This window comes from Saimiri boliviensis, chromosome 16 (genome assembly GCF_048565385.1).
Source record: "Saimiri boliviensis isolate mSaiBol1 chromosome 16, mSaiBol1.pri, whole genome shotgun sequence".
Lineage (NCBI taxonomy): Eukaryota > Metazoa > Chordata > Mammalia > Primates > Cebidae > Saimiri > Saimiri boliviensis.
The window spans coordinates 32,229,292-32,245,577 of NC_133464.1; the positions used below are offsets into that span (position 1 = coordinate 32,229,292).

The 16,286-nt window shown below is 38.5% G+C and overlaps 1 long non-coding RNA gene across 1 annotated transcript in view; it reads right to left on the reverse strand.

Moving 5' to 3' along the window:
* Positions 1-10,933, reverse strand: part of LOC141581607 (uncharacterized) — a 121,826-nt gene extending 110,893 nt beyond the window's left edge. The window contains exon 1 of the long non-coding RNA XR_012514320.1: positions 10,700-10,933. This is a non-coding gene — a long non-coding RNA (uncharacterized LOC141581607). The remainder of the gene's footprint in view (positions 1-10,699) is intronic.
* Between the last annotated feature and the right edge of the window lie 5,353 nt (positions 10,934-16,286).

The window sequence follows — 16,286 nt, forward strand, 5'->3', positions numbered from 1 at the left end:
AGGTATATGCATCCGACCTGGAAGCCAAATTGTGTGAAACTCTCATAGTTTGTGCCTTGATAGGTTGAACAAGGTAAGTTATTCTCTTTCCAAAATCGAGGACAGAAGAGACAGTTTTAGACTGATACCTTCTGCCTTTCCCACACCTCTTCTACAACAATTCGCTGCTAAACGTAGAGAGCAGTCATTGAAAAAAGAAATGTCACATTCAATGTTTGTATCTGCACACAAGGTTGTTTCCAACTACTTCAAGGCACTGACCAGCAGGAGTTTAGGAAAACAGTCAAGTCACAGATGTCAATAGATAAAAGACTTTCATGAATAAAACTATGTCCATACGAGATCCTTGGCTATAGTTATTCAGAGAATTGGCCCCAGCAAATAGCCTAAAAACCTGCTGAGTTTTGAGGGAACTATATTGACTAAATAAGGGAACAAAAAATTTCAGGAAAAGACAACATCTGCCCTGTGACTTTTCAATCCCCCAAAACAGTTGCTGGACTCTAAAGCATACTAGGAACACATGCAGTCTTGAATGTGTGCTCCTACCCCAGTGCTCAATTATGATGTAGGGGTGGGGGATTATTAGACCAGAGGGAATTTTCAAGGTACCCGAACTTCAGCTGCCAGGTTGGTCAATGAAGGGCTGTAGCTACTCTTATCAGCAGGATCTGATATATGTGGGAACCATTGGCTTCTCTTTTTCCCAAAGGAAATTTTTTATTGTAGCTAATTCTATTTTTAATCCACCACTGTATATTGGATATTTTCCATATTTTATAAGGAGAGAACTAGATTACTGGATAAGGAGAAATTATGTATGGTAAAAATTACACTCTCCCAGAAACTCATGATTTGACTTAGAAGAGGGATGGTTATGAATTTAGAATATTACCTCCTTTGGAGACAGAAATAGTATTCGTATGTTTGACAGTATTTTTCAACAGGAGTCGATATTGGGATTCTAAATGAGATAACCCATTATTTAGAATAATTGACATCAGTAGCACCCATACACTAAATGCTCCTCAGTCATTATGACAAGTAAAAGCATCTCCATACATCTAATATTTACAAAGTAGCAGACTAATAGAATAAACATGTGTGTGAGTGAATATTGGGTAGCCAAAGAGGCAGGTTATGACAGAGATAACTATTGCCTACCAAATATTTATTTTTTCATCTTTTTTACTATAAGAACCCCACTTTTATTTGGGTACACCATTGTGTCAAGATGAACTGCTCACCATCCCAGATTACCCCGTGCTAAGCTGAAGCCCAAAGGAGGTATGCAGAAATTACTGGATGAGGCTTCATGGAAATCCTTCAAATATAGTACAGACTCTTCTGACATGAGACCTTTGTCCTTTCTCTTTTTCTTTCCTGTCCTCCTTCTAACTGCCTGGAACACGGATGGGGTGTATGGAGTTTCTAGAACTGTCCTATATCCATTAGTTGAAGGCCATTCACTCAGCAGAAAAGTACCTGAAGAACCTGAGCCCCTCATGCTGTCCTTGGCTGTGGCACCAGCCCAGTCTACCCATCTCCAGACTTCTACATGAGAAAATAAGTCTCTTAGTTGTTTAAGCCTCTATTCAGGACTGTCTGGTGCTGGCAGCCAAACTCAGTTCTAACTGACACAAAGAGCATCTTTCCCTACTCTAGTTTCAGTAAAGATTTCTGACTTTAATAGAGAAGGGCAAAGAGGTGTGAAAGAGAGCATTGAAGTAAGTTACAACTTGGTACCTTTGAGAAAGGACCTTGAACTCTGTCCCTACAGCTGGCTGAATCCCAGGAGGAACCTCTAGAAATCCCCAGGTAAACATGGGGATGCAAGTGAAGAGGGAAGCTCTTGCCAGGTTTCTTTGTACCCCAATAAATCAGATTATTTTATCAATACTATATGTTTAACTTACAGGAATGCTCAAAGTGAAATACAACAGGGGAGAAAATGAGGATCATTACTTTTGGACATTTTTACTCAAGTTCGAGGTAAAAACACATCCTGTGACATTTGTGAAGGACAGTTTTCGTTGTAGCTTGAGAACTTTTACATTTGTCTAAGTGAATTGGCTGACACCTGCTAACTATGAAAAGTTTATTGTAAGCACCTGTCCTATGAAACACTAAATCCCAAGGAAAAAAGTGAGAATGCAATCAATTTTTCCCCTTTACAGATTAAGAAAATATATAATTTCAAGAGGCAGTTTACTAGGGTACCATATGGGAAATTTAAGGTGAAGTCAATTTGTACTGTCACATGCTGTGTATCTCACTTTGAAAATGTCCCTGTAAGAGTTAAATGTATCTGGAGCCACAAACTGAAAACCCGATCACAACAGCTGCTCTCAGAGCCCCTTCTGCAGAAAAGAAAAAAAATAAGTTTTAATTAAATTGTATTAATTGGTTTAGCTGATCTGGAAATAGAGTAAGGGTTCTGCTCTAATTTTGTTTTTTGGCTCAAGTCCACTTGTCTTTGACATAATAAAGGAATGAAGCAATAAAATGCCTAGAAATGCCCTTGTAGAGACTTTTTAACTGTCCAAGGTTAAAAAGCGATGCTATCTCTGTGATGAACTTAAAATTCTGCTGCCAACCCAGAGAAGTCAGAAGTGCAAGCAAGAAAAGAAGAGTGTGATTAAAAACGCTGCTTCCTTAAAGCTCTGCAAAGCTGCAAAGAAAAGGCCGGCATTCTTCCCATAATAGTGAGCACTTGTTATAGAGAAAAGGAGAAGGTTGTGAAAGCATCAGGGTATAATGACCTTATTTCAGGCCACTCAGCGTAAGTTTTCATATATAAGGTCACTAAAATTTGTAAGTGTAGCTTAACAGTTTGATGTTACCACGTGCAAAATACATTTTATTTTACTTAAAAGTATATTTGATTTCACCTTCTATGCCTATATTACAGCATTTCTTACCAGTATTGTTAAAAATAAAAATTATTTTAAAAGGCATAATGCTAATACAACCTACATTTTTTTTTGCTTCCATGTATAAATTAAAGTTTAAATATAATCACAATCACCTGAAACCATTCATTATGGCAAACGAAATGGCAAAATTCTGTGACACATAGAAGATACTCAATAAAGAATGGCTTAAATTTTGCTCTCTAGAAAACATGCAGTTAAAATTTGTTGTGAAAAAAACACATATGGGACAACAAGCTTGCTATCAGTTGAATGTATATGTCTTCCCCAAACACATGTGTTCGAGTCCTAAAATCCCCAATGTGGTGTTATTTGGGGATGGGGCCTTTGGAGGGTAATTAGAGTTCAAGTAATTCATGAGGTCAGTACTGCCACAATGGGTTTAGCAGTTTATAAAAAGAGACACTAGAAAGCTTGCCCCCTCTTTCTCTCCACTATGTGAGGACATGGTGAGAAGACAGCCATCTCCTCACCAGAACGCAACCATGTGAACAGCCTGATCTCATAGTCCCAGCCTCCAAAACCGTGAGAAAATAAATTTCTGTTGTTTAAGCTATGACAATTCATTATGGTAGCCCGAGGTGACTAATATAGAACTAATGGGGAAAAAAATTAACAGATGTCATTTATAAGCAACATTTGTAGTAATGAGATTGAATCTGTGACTTCTGGTTTTCATCCATGACTGGGCTCTGAGAGTGTCTGACTATTACTCTGTGACTGCTTGTCCTTCACACACTCCTGAATGGTGATGCATTTTCCCCACAGTGACAATTGCTGAAAGGAAACATTCTAAATGTCGGTGACTCAGGCAATCACTAGGAGTGTGTATTTCCCATCTGTCTTGTATATTAGAACAAATTGTGTCTTCAGAACTCAAATGGTGCCTCTAGAAAGAGCTAGATTAGCTGTTTCCTTTTGACTGGAAGGTAGGTGTGGCCATGCTTCAGAAATTGTGGCCAAATGATGATATGAATGAGACTGGATTCTCCAGTAGGAAATGGACTTGATCTCAAGGTGGGAGCAGAAGTGAAAGTGGACACAGTGTTAAAAAGGGGATGCTCAGCTGGATGGAGATATTTATGTGGAGTAGAGGCAGGAGTGGGAGGGAAAAGGAGAAGAATTAATTTATAAAGAACAAGAACTCACTCTTAGATCCTTTCCTGGGTCTATTTGGCCACTTATCTGAATCCTTCTCCCTCGAGCTGTTGCTTGATTCAGGTGCCCATCTATGATATGCATAGTTTTAAAAGTTCAAAATGCCTTGTAGAAAGTTCTGACATAGAAAATCATATACACATGCTGTCTTGGATGCCATTTCTCACTTATTTCCCAAACTCTAATTGCATCTTTCCTTCTGATAAGACTGATGAAAGGATTCAGTGGTCAAGAATGAACAATTTCATGCCCCCTCCACCACAATCTATAGGCCCAGGAGCTCACCCTCAGGGGAACCCCTGTGAGGTCAGCCCCCAGAAGTAGAGGTTGGAATGCTCCTCTCCAGCTCCTCTCTGAAGGCTCCTCTGCATGACCTCCTCAGATAACATCATGGTCAACACTAGAGTCCTTTTGTTCCATCATTACAGTCTCATTTTGCAGTCTCATCAGTATTACAATCTCATTTTCCTTCTTTCCTGGGAGCAAACCCTTAAAGGAGAGTGAAATTTTGTCCTAAACACATTTGTGACAGGTTTTTAATTCCAGGATGAGTGTTCTACTTTCCAAATCACCGAGTCTTCTGGGAGAGCAGAAGGATAAGAACTCAAATATTAAAGCACCTACAATAATCCCATACCCCTATGGGCTTCTGTGAATACTCTGTGCTATGGGGTGATGACACCCACACCCTCCCTTTCCCTCTCTTCCAGTCAGGGAGTCAGCTTCTAAGGGTCATTGTGTAGGAGATGTTTGATATGGTCTGGCTCTGTGTCCTCACCCAAATCTCATCTTGAATTGTAATCCCCATGTATTGGGGGAGGGACATTGAGGGAAGTGATTAGATTATACAGGTGTTTCCCCCATGCTGTTCTCATGAGAGTGAGTGAATTCTCATGAGATCTGATGGTTTTCCTTTTTCTTTTCTTTTTTCTTTCTTTCTTTCTTTTCTTTTCTTTTTTTTTTTTTTTTTGGATAGAGTCTTGTTCTGTCACCCAGCCTGGACTGCAATGGTGTGATCTTGGCTCACTGCAACCTCTGCCTCTCAGTTTAGAGCAATTCTTCTGTCTCAGCCTCTAGAGTAGCTGGGATTACAGGTGTGTGCCACCATGGCTGGCTAAGTTTTGATTTTCAGTAGAGACGGGGTTTCACCATATTGGCCAGGCAGGTCTCAAACTCCTGACCTCAGGTGATCTGACCACGTTGGCCTCCCAAAGTGCTGGGATTACAGGCATTAGCTGCCATGCCCAGCTGAGATCTGATGGTCTTCTAAGGGGCTTTTTCACCATTCACTATGCACTTCTTCCCTCTGCCTTGTGAAGAAGGTGCCTTGCTTCCCCTTTGTCTTCTTCCATAATCATAAGTTTCCTGAAGCCTCCCAGCCACACAGAACTGTGTATCAATCTAAACCTCTTTCTTCTACAAATTCCCCAGTCGTTGGTATTTCTTCATGGCAGTGTGAAAATGGACTAATACAATGTTCACAAAGTTCTTTACCATTTCAAATGCATTTTATTTGAATGTCCTTTTTAAAAGAAGTTTGCTACTATATTATGAAAATAATACCTTCATATGCTAGTTGGTTATTGCTCTATAACAAATAACTCCAATATTTAGCAGCTGGAAGTAGTACGCTTTTATTGTCTCAGTTTCCAAAGGCCAGGAATCTGAGTACAGCTTAGCTGAATCTTCTGCTTTATATTCTCTAACAAGGCTTCAACCAAAGTGTGCAGTCTCATCGGAAGGCTTGGCTGGGGAAGGCTTGATTGATGCCATTTCCAAGCTCAATAGGTGGTTTTGCAGCATTCATTTCCTTGCAGGTTTTTGGGATGGGGCCCTCTGTTCCTTGTTGGCTGTTGACCAGAGGCTGCCCTCCATTCCTTGCCAGGTGGTCCTCCCCCAGATGGCAGCTTGTTTATCAAAGTATGACAGCCAAGAAGGTGATAAGGAAAGTCTGCTAGAAAGATATAAGTCACGATCTTTTGTAATCTAATTATGAAAGTGACATCCTGTCATCTTGACCACAGTCTATTGGTTAGAAACAAGTATAGCTCATCCTCAAGAAGGGGAGATAATATCCAGGCAGGTGTGAATTGCACAAGGCGAGTACCATCAGGGGCCATGTTAGAGGTTGGCTACCATAGTAATCATTAGAGAAATTTAGAAAATGAAGAAAAATTAAAAGTACTCTTTCAACGTGACAGTAAGTTACTCACATTTATCTTGCTTCTGTTCTTTCCAGTCTTGGCTTCTATGATTAAGTTAAACAGACAAACAAGACTTAGTTATGCTTTATACAGCAAATCTTGTATTAAAAAAATTTACAATACTGTAGTGGTATTTCCATAAAATGACAGTGTTTTCTCTTTAGAAACATAATTTTAATAGTTGCATCAGGGTACATCAGATGATTTATTATTCTTTATTAAACACTTTTGTGGCTAGCATATTCTAATTATATTTCTGTTATAAATGAAGACATTGAGAACCTTTGTAGACTTATCCTTTGTTCTGCAGTTTGGAATTCTCTTACAATGCATCTTCAGAAGTAGTACATGAAAGTTACCATCCTGTTAAAGACACATGATAAATATTCTGAGCAGTTTCTACCTTCCCTAGTGCTAAAATATTATGGTATAGGTAATAGATGACACCTTAGATAGGTCATCAATATAAGGGAGGTCCTTAAAAAGGTTACAGATGTTGTCTGAGAAGAAATTCAGTGAGAATATGGAGATGGAAGAAAGGGAAGCAGGAGGTGAGAGGCAGAAAGTTGGGCAGGACATGAGTTGGCACCAGGAAGTCTGGCTAGATAGAAAGAAACAACCACTGAACTAATGAAGAGGTAGTGGGTAGGATCCCAATGCATAAGAGAATGGATGAGAGAATGAAGATAAAGAAATAGAATGAAAAGGATGCATAGGTTTTCCAGGTAAATAGTCAAAGATGGCTATGTCAGATATTAAGCTATTGGTGACAAATGTGGGGACATGGTCATGGGACTGGTAAGAAGACTAGCTGCTAGTTGAGAACAGGATTAAGCAAGGTTAATTTGATGCTGATTACTTTAAACTGTTAAAATAGTGTTTCTTCAGTTTCTCCTGAAAAAAGAATTGTTCACATCATCTATAATTTGCATGAGCCTATTGATGGGATTTAAATGGACAGTTGAAGAATGAGAAGTTAGGAACTGATACCAGTATCTTTAGCAAGGATCATTTTGTTTGATGGGAACCAAGAAACTAAGGAGAAAAAGAGAATGCCCAAAGAGCATGCAAAATCTTGTGAATTAGAAGTAGAGAACTGAGAATTATCTAATTAAAAAAAAAACACTAATTTCCATTAAGTTCTTGTGTAAATTTCTAAGGCTTTTTCATTATCTTACTTAAAGAGATGAGAAGGGAAGAAAAATGCTCACCTGTGCATGTGCATTTTGCACAAAATATTATCATGAAATTTCGTTCCTTAGTGAAAGAAAGGGAAACATCCTACTTATGTGTTTAGGGTTCAGAGGCAAGTGTGTTTTGGCCTAAAATATATCATGAATCAAAAAATACCTTATATATTGGTCAGCACGAGCTAGATAAAAGTCTACATTTGTTAATTTTATTTCTCTTAAATGAGCTAAAACCATCGTGACAATAATAATTAGAATCCTACTTCTCTTTGAATGAATGTTTGGGAGAGGAAATAAAGCACGAAGAGAGGAGCCCCATATGTCAAGTGACAGAGTTGGGAGCAAGGAAGCACTGAGGAGGCTGCCCTGTGTGGGAGGGGAAGGGTAACATCATTAAAGATCTAAGAGCAGCTTGTAGACTGATGCTAAGAGTTTGGGATTCTAGCCATGCTGTCTGGATGCTGCTGCCCAGAGACTCAGTGCTACTCTTTCATCTCTTCCCAGGACAGGAAATAGAGGAAACCACCTAACTGAGCTCAAGTCCAAGAGAGCCAATAATATCACACACAGAGTTCTCCCACCCATCCCAAGGAGAGAATGCCAATCTGTGAGTGTCTTCTCTTGGACCTAGAATGAAAGAGCAGGTAGTTGGTTCCTTTTCTTTTTTTGTTCTCCAAAACCAAATAAATAAACTTGCTTTTATTGCTTGTAGAGGCCTGCTATAAAGAAACTTTAGTTTGGCAGAGTCTGGTTACAGGAGTGTGTAGTAAAGATGCTTAATGAGGTAGAAGCCTGTGTGTGGATGGACCACGAAGAATTAAATGGAGCTGCCATAAAACACTCTTCTTAGCCAGAGGTCAAGTATATAACAATTCACATGAGGAACTTGCACTTTATGACAAAGACAAAAGAAACTGCTACTGCAAACAAATTTGCTTATGTAAGCTTGCTGGATGCCGACAGCAAAAACTAAAACATAGGCATGTTATCATTTAGAAATGTTCATAGGATCACCTAACAAAAGTTACAGTTATAGAGCATTTATTATATAATATAGACAGCACTAAATAGGAAAAGCAATATATAGAATAGGGACAAAATGATATCTAGAGACAAACTCATGTCTTTTAATGTTTTCATTTCTAAATATGAATGAGTAAAAAATAAACATTGAACTCAGAAGCTTAGAAAAAGAACAACTAAGAAAAAATAAGCTGTAAAAAAACAAATTCAAGATAAATATAAATTTTTTCTTCCTATGAAGGTGAATTCTTTCTCTTCGAAGTTCCTAATCTCTGCTTTAAGAACCATTAATATAGATATTAAAATGCAAATCTCTCAAATATCACCAGATTTGCATATGCAGTCACCTAGAATCATGTAGTCTTGCTTCTAGTATGTGGTCCCCTTTAGGAGAGGTTCTGTGTCGCAGTGGTAATTCTAGTGTCTAAGTCAGTGCCAAGATGCTCAGTAAAATGTTATTAAATGAACATTTCAAAAAATAAATTCTTATGCCATATATTTTAAAAAACTGTATATATCTTAATTCAGTTCATCAAGTAAGTGTTTTGCCAAATTTAATCCTTATTAGGATATCTTCTCATTCTTCATTTTTCAGTCCAGAGAATTCTGAAAATCTAAATAATGAAAGCATAACTATCATGGCTTAAAAACAATTCCATTGTACTTTTTCTTACAGCTAACCTTGATCAATTCTCACATGTATTTCAGAAATATGAATAATGTCTTCATGCAATTCATGTAAGGCACAGAAAATAGATATCATTATTTCTGTTTTAATGACAGATTTTGAGGTTAGGATGACTCATGAACAGCTGAGCAGCCAGTCAGTAGGAGAAACCGAAATAGAACGGAAACGCCTCCATTTCCACCCCCACGCTCAAACCTCGAGTGCACCCTCCCTAGGGAGACTGAAGCGTGATGCGCCTGTGAGTGAACAGGGAAGCGCTTCCTGCAAGTTACTGAGCTGCAAAGGCTCAGCACTCTGAGCTATCCCTGGTGGTGATCAGTGAGAGTTACCCACTCTCAGTCCAGCTGATAAAAATGGAAGGCAAGGAGAACTTAGAAAAGCAAGTCCCTTAAATGCTGAGCTCCTCTTATTCTGAGGAAGATATTTCATTTACCTTTAATGGAGGAATCTTCAGAAATTACCTGAACTAAAAGATATTTTTATCCCAGTGATTATAACCTTTAAATGCAAGTTACTTTGTTAGATGGGCTCAGCCCAGCCTGTTTTACATCTTGGGGAGGGAAAATATTTTCTCAAGCAGGCTCCTCTGATTCTTGTAGTCACACAAAAGCAGTGAGGCATTTTTTTATAGCAGCCTTTGTATCTAAATTACTTTTTAAAAAATAGTCAACAATAGGATATAGCAGGTGTCGGTCTTTGACCTGCAAACAAATTATTGTTGGAATTCTTAAGGAGCTTAAGAATATCCTTAGAATACTTGAGGAGCTTAAGGGTAATTTTAAAAGATGTGTTTTAAAAGTATTAACTATCATTTTGTATCCACAAACACAATGGCCTTAAGCGGAGGAATTAAGAACTGCAACTGTAATGTATTTGATAAAGTTAAGACGTACCTTCGCCTCCACCGTCCAGTTCAAATAATAATGTTGTCCAATGCAAATACTAGTTTCCAGTAACTAGAGTCATTCCTTTTCCTACACCTCTGCAACTGGACGAATGCAAGTCTATCGTACTTACTGAGGCTGCTTTCATAGTTCCAGTGGGCTGGGTTCTAAGAGAAATTTTAAAACCTTTTTCCTACCCGCTAAGCCCTTTGCCACAGTACTATAGCTTATAGCAGCCCACACCTCACAAATACGAGAAAGGGATAGTCATTAAAACCTTTGCTTAATTCACCAGGAAAAAAAAAAAAGGTTACTGTTACTGCCCATTCCACACTCATAGTTGTTGAATCACCTACCACATCCTTACACCACTGGTCCCCCTTGTTAGATTTTCTCTGCTGCACTGTCAGTGCCTTTCCCTTTATTATCATCAATTTCACTACTCTGTGAATTTAAACCTCTAGAGTTGTTTTATGATCCCTAACGTCCACTCATCCTGCCTCCTCTTAAAAAACAAGCATAAATACAAAGCAGTCAAGCCATCAGATGGAAGGAAAGGAGCTCGGAAATGAGAGAAACACTTCACCAGCAGAATGTAAACCAGACACGTTAAACTCACAGTTGGCCATAAGGAACAGCCTGAGTCTGATAGAGGGACGACAGCCAAAACAGAAGGTTCTTGTGGTGAGACGGCTGATACGGTCAGGCTGGAAAAACCTCTCCATTCCTTCCTGTGGGCACCTGAATTCCACAGGCTTGCAGATGGCAAGAATCACTGAATTACGATTCCTCTGAGTTTTCTGTGTGCTAAGCCAGAGACCTTGCACAGGGCATGTAGCTCAGGACATGATGATTTCAGTTCCTTGAGCAAACTCAGATAAAATGAGGAAGAAATGTTTCTAAAATTAGGTTTTCTAGGGAGCATTAGTAAAATGTGACACTATCCCAGTGTAATCCACCAGGTAGGAGGTTGGATGGCCTCCCAGGCCTTCAACACACTGTATATTTGATGTGCACAAGAGGAGATGCTCTAAAGACATGCACTTGCTTTTACCTTTTAGACTAATCCAATGGAAAAACTATATTTGGCTCATTGATCTGTATCCACACACTTTGACAATAATTTGCTTCTTTCTGTAAGCTGTGAGCACAGTGTAATTCCTGAGAAATGTTAATAATGATAATTAATTATAATTAAGGTGAAACCTGGCAAAGTTGGCTGTATCTGGAGAAACTCCACTGTGGGAAACAGATTCTTAAGGTGCATATTTTTGCTTCACATTTTGTCCTACACAACCTTTCTTAACCTAAAATTTCTCAAGGTTACTACAGTACCAGCTGGGTACTCTCATTTCTGTCTATCTAAAGGGGAGTTTGAGATGGCTGACATCTCAAAAAAGTAGTAATGTAAAATGGAAGCTAAACTTCAGAATGAAGTGTTCTCCCAGAGGGCAAAGCTGTCACTGATCAACTTAAATTCTCATTTGGCATCCATGACCCTTGCTGAAAGGATCTTGATTGAGATTCAGAGTAGCCAAGGAACAGCCTGAAAATATAGGCCGTACAATGTCGTAACATTTTTAAAGGGGTACATGATCCAAACTCATTAAAACCTAACATCCAAAATCTCCTAAAGTTTTACCTTTTGTTGTATTTTAGGTTCTAGAAAAACAGTCATGAGAAAGACACAATTACTGGTGTCACGACTCAGTAGGGAAAATAGACATTTAAGAAATTGTTACAAAAATAACTTACGATTGTGATAAAAGAGATAAGGGATAAGTATAAGGTTTTTCTGAGTGCACATAGCAGGCTGAATGAACCTGGCCTCATCTGGTCTAGTAGGACTAGAAAGTCATGTTTTAAGCCTAGACTTGAATGATGGTTGATTGAAACTCAGGAAATTATATCAGTCAGAGAAGAATAAGTAAGGGGAGTGGCATAAGGAAAGACACTCAGTTGAGAAGAAATTTAACACGATGAAGGAACAAAAAGAAAGTGACATGGCCAAGAGGTGGTGAGGGCGAGCTCGGCTGAAATGTGGGGAGAGGCCAGGTGCTGCAGACCTTGGCAGCCATGTTGGTAATTGTGACTTTACCTTAAGAACAAGGGGAAGTCACTGAGGGAAGTTCAGTAGGGGGAGACATGGTCAGATCGGCATTTTAGGAAGAGCACTGTTGCTATTTGGAGGAGAAGACAGATGATTGGAAGGCCTTCAGATAGTTTGATAACCTAGGCAGAGAGGTACAAGCCTCATAAAGGCTCTTAAGAATAGGGGCTCAATCAGTGTTTCCAGCCAAATTTCTATTTACCGAATAGGGAAACCACATAGAGAAATTAGACTATTTGTTTTTTCCCAAACACATTTGAGGGCTTTTAGTCTCCAACTGTTGCTGCACTTTGATCCCTATGTTTGGAAAGATCTCTGCCTCCAGCTTTATTATTTAGTTTTCATCCACTATCTCAAAAGTAATTTTTTTTTTCATGAGTACTTTATTGGTTCTCATTAGTGAATCTAATTTTCCTTTCTTAGTGTCCAAGAATTTCTTTTTTAAAGAATATGAGATAAAAATGTTGAGGATACATGCCTCAGAGGCCTTTCCAGGGTTTTACCTACCAGTAGCTGGAGAGTACAAGGTAACTCTATAGAGAAAATTCTACGAGAGGGAGTGAACATGACAAAAGTGGAAGGCACAAAAGGGTCAGGACGTGAGAAACAGTAAAGGATTCCCAGCTAGAATTAGTTTCCTGTGTGACTAACAGAAACGCCCCAAATAACAGTGCCTTAAAGAAAATAAAATTTGATTCCTCTTTCTTATAAAAAGCCTAGAGGCGGATGGTCTAGGTACCTAAGGTAATGCTAGAAACCTACACTTGCTGTGTTTTTGCTCAGCCAAACTCAATGTGTGACTTCTATTAGATGGCTGAAGATAGCTGTTTGGCTCTATCAATGTGTGACTTTCAAGAGACGATTGAAGATGGTTGTTTGGCACTATGTCTGAATTAAGCCAGAAGAAAGGAGGAAGAAGAAGAAAAAAAACCAGACATGCCTCTACTCCTTAAAAGCATGTCTCTGAGGTTGAACACAACACTTCTGCTCTCATATAATTGGGCAGAACTTAGTCATAGAGCTACATATAGTTGCAAAAGATAAGGTGGCTATGTGCTTAGTTTAAACTTTGGATTCTCTTACTAAGGTAGATGAGGAGAACATATATTTGGAGAGGCAACTATCCATCTTTGCCACAAGATCCGAAACAATATTGTGAGACTATAAACAAACAAAAAAAGCTCCAGGGATCAGGGGGAAGTCAGAAATTATTTGGGATTCCAGTGAATGGAATGCTGACCATAAATGAGAAACCATGTCTGAGATAATTCCTATTATTAATACTAGCTTTCAGAGTTGGAAATTAAGTCTGCCAGTTATAAAGAACAAGACTAGGTGTGATACTTTGAAATGTCCTATCATTGTGTATGGCTTTTATGGTACTTACTACTTCTTTTTAGAATAATTCTCACAAATAGGTAGAAAGTTCACCTTTGAAACTTCTACATGCCTAGTAAAACGCTTCAATCATACTCAACTGTTTCACTCAAGCGATTGGTTTTATGGTAGCTGCATTTGGGGAAACAGTCTTACAGAAGAGCTAACACAATGTGCAGATCCCAGGTGGGCTCTCATGTAGAGGAGGCAAATACATACAGACAGGAAGTAGATTAGTGGTTGCCTCGAGCTGGAGGAGGGTGGGAATAAGGAATGGATTACTGATAGGATGAGGTTTCTTTTGGGGGTGATGAAAATTTTCTAAAATTGATTGTGGTGATGGTTGCATAACTTTGTGAATAGCAATGAATTGTGCTATTGTACACTTTAGGTAAATGGTATGGTATATGAGTTATATCCCAATAAAGCTGTTAAAAAAGAATGAGAAAGACCGAGTGAGTTGCCAAGGTTGTCTCTCAAATGTGGTGGTGTCCTTTGAAGCTCTTAAAGCTTTTAAAGACATGCAAGAATCATTATGGTCCACAGTCCTGAATAGTACTAGGCTCTCTTTTGAGCTGTTCTCTCTGAAACCTTGTAGCATGCCTCATCAGGTATGTTTTCAAAAAATAAGGAGAAGAATGGCTTCAGGTCCTATTGCCCTCAAATCTGAGACTTTCAGATCAGACATTTAACTTGATGTCCTTAGGCATGGGAGGGAGAGAGGAGGTGTGAGGGGTGATCCACCTTAGACTGTAACCTCCCTAAAGCTGTATGCCAGCTGTAAATACGTGCTTACTTGAATTATTCTGGGAGGACACATTTTTATCATAGTCTCAGAGGAATTTATTGCCTCTCCCAGGCCCTCTTCCCAAAGAGGGAAGCTTTAAAAATATGATGTATAAAATGCAGCATTAAAAAATTCTCATTTCCTTGTTTATACTTAGTTTGTTTCACTAATTTGGGAGAGAAGTGAAGAGAAGAAAGGCTAGGTTAAGTGGAGTGGGGAGAGGTGGGAGGGTGGCGGAGCGACTCATTCTCAGTGTCTGCAAGGAGGAAATAATATTTCTTAAGACAGAGTCTAAATTAAACTTGGTAGAGCAGGAAGGACTGATTGAATGTCCTTGTTCTCTCTTCCTTTCCTGTAATCATTTCAGGAGAGGGAATGGTTTACAGGGACAAACATCAACTCTGATGAATCAAATGAAATGAATGAGAAAGTCATACTTCATCTAAACACTGCAAATCAATGTTAGCCCTCCTTACCCTCTCCATTGAAGATGCCTGCCACATGAATGATTCATGTTGAACCATCAACTCAGTACAGTCATTCTGCAAGAACACCAAGGGTTTGCTTACACATAATTACTCAGAAGTAAGTAGGAGGAAATCCTTGTCTCGGATCATGGGAGATAATGGAATTCCAACCAAGGATGCCTTGGCAAAGTAGAAGTACTTTCCCTTGGACCTTTGAAATCCTTAATGAGTTGAATCATGTCAAGTAACAAAATAAACAAGGATGAGAAACATCAGTTGGGTTCAGTCCAAAGTCTAGCCTGCTTAAGATTGGGCTTCCCCCATCATTGCTTAAACATTATACAGTTTTCTATAAGCCAAGCCTGTGGTTTTTTTGTTTTTGTTTTTGTTTTTGTTTCATTTTTTTTTTCTTAAATCAGATTTCAAAAGCCAGGCACTAGCTGATGGTAATTAGTGGGCATTGGTTGCAGTTTATTCTTGCCGTTCTTTCCAGGCATGCATAATTTTTGTGAAGAGAAAAGAAAATCCAATTACCCCCAAATCTAGCCTGTGTGGCTCATCTGCTCTGGTGTTAGATCTTTAGAAATGGTTCTTAACAATGAAAAGGAAGACATATGGTACTTGAGAACAGCATCTTGCAACCTTGTTTAAAATACTAAGGAAAAAAGCCCAGTGAAGTGAACATTTACATCCTACTTTATGAAAATCTGATACAAGAGATGTTGATCCCATAACACGTGTGACACAGAGACTTGCTCATATCATAAAGAATTTATTGGTGATTTTATTTCTAGTGTCCCTCTTACATTTTAAAGGATTTCCTTAAAAATGCTTGACTTGAAGCTTTCCAGGAACACTTACACAACAAAACTAAAAACAAGCTGATGTAATTCTGAAGGACTCAGATTCTTCAAAGCATGATGGTGAAAATTTCTACTCAATTTTGTAAAGGTTGGGTTTATGACAAAAGATTGGTAGATTAGATTATCTTGTTATTTAAATTACTCCTTGAAATGCTGGTTAATTTCAGAAACTTTATTGATCTTTGATTTTCTGAGAATGCTTTAGTGTTACAATAGTAAATACTAGACAGAATTTTGTCAACAAAATATACCCTTTATCATTTGAATTAATATTTTTAGGTCATGTTTTTCCTCTCTCTATATTTATCTGTGAGGAGTAAATGACATTAAAGGTGAATCAAACTAAAATTGCATGTATTGTTTTGCGCCCGAGAGAATTTCCTTGTTGCAGGTAAAAACATACAAAAAAAGTTATTGAAAAAATTCAAGTTTACATTTTTTAATGAGCCCACTTTGAACCCTTCTTATACAAGCATTGTTCGACAACACTGTGTGTTTCTAATAGATTTTCAATAACCACCTTGTGTCTGATAGATATACTGTCTTGTTCTGATGACCACATGTCAGAGATGAGCAGAAGGGCACCTCCCAGGATTGCAAGA